Source organism: Pteropus alecto, unplaced genomic scaffold, assembly GCF_000325575.1.
Source record: "Pteropus alecto unplaced genomic scaffold, ASM32557v1 scaffold134, whole genome shotgun sequence".
Classification (NCBI taxonomy): domain Eukaryota; kingdom Metazoa; phylum Chordata; class Mammalia; order Chiroptera; family Pteropodidae; genus Pteropus; species Pteropus alecto.
Window position 1 is genome coordinate 5,324,303 of NW_006436283.1, and position 1,137 is coordinate 5,325,439.

Below are 1,137 nucleotides of genomic sequence, written 5' to 3' on the forward strand. Positions count from 1 at the left end.
GGTGAGGGACCCTCGGAGTGGGGGGATGGTGGCTGCGGCTCAGCCTCGAGTTTTGCAGTCGCCGGCTGGTAATAACCAACTATTGTTTCTCTGCTGTACCCCGCTTCTCTGCTTCCTGCCCTGATGACTGGGGCCTGCCTCCGCCGCTTGGAGCTCACAGTTCTCCCAGGCAGAGCTGTTCAGGAAATTCACCGCACCTTCTCTCCTCCCCCTCCTCCTATAGGGAGCTCCAGCTCTGAGAGGTAGCTTCTTTGTTTCTCCCAGTTCACAGCCCGACACCCAGGTTCTGACCTGAGGTAGCTCTTATGGGCAGATTCCCATGCTCAGACGTGCTGGTGTGCAGTTTGGGTGTTTTTTGTTGAGTTTTAGATGTTCAGCTTATTGTTGTTTCAAGGGGAGCGATCTGGGGACGTCTCTCACTCCGCCGTATTTCTGACGTCACTCTCCTAGGGTCCTTTTCTTAAGCTGCTACCCCTTTTTGATCCCCGCCCCTTCCAAGCTCTCAGAGCCCCCGACTCCCCTGCTGGTCCTTGGGCTAGAAAGCTGGGGCTTTTCTCTCACTGCCTGCTGTGTACTTCCTGAGAATGGTCAACCTCCAGGGCTGAGCAGAGGGAGGACAGAGAGCAAATGCAACAGTGTCCTCCCCACCCTGGTGTCTTCAGAGCACGGTTCACGGTTCCCCTGGGCAGAGGGGATCTGCTCCTTCAGTTCCAGGTGTTGGCCCCCAGTGGCTGCAGATAGACTTGCAGCTTCTGTGCTGGAACTGGCTGAGACTGGACAGGAGGGGAAGAAAAACCAAACATGAGAAAACTCCGGGTCTCCTGCCCCCTTTTCCCCTACTGGCTCCCCGTTTCCCTTTCACCGTGAGCTGGGACTGTCCCTGCTGAGTGTGCAGTTTCAGGATATGTGGCCAGGGGGTTCCTGCCTAGGCGAGGTATAGAAGGCAACAAACCCAGAAAACTCACAGCTAGGGGGTCCTTCTCATTCTGTTTTCCTTCCCTGGTCTTCTTGCCACCGATTCACTTAGCAGAATTCTCAGATACCGCCGCACACATTCTGTCTGGGTTCTCAGTTGCACTCAGCGGGAGGGATCTGCGAAGGGTATTGACCATCTTACCTGCAGCGTCGAATGCACGC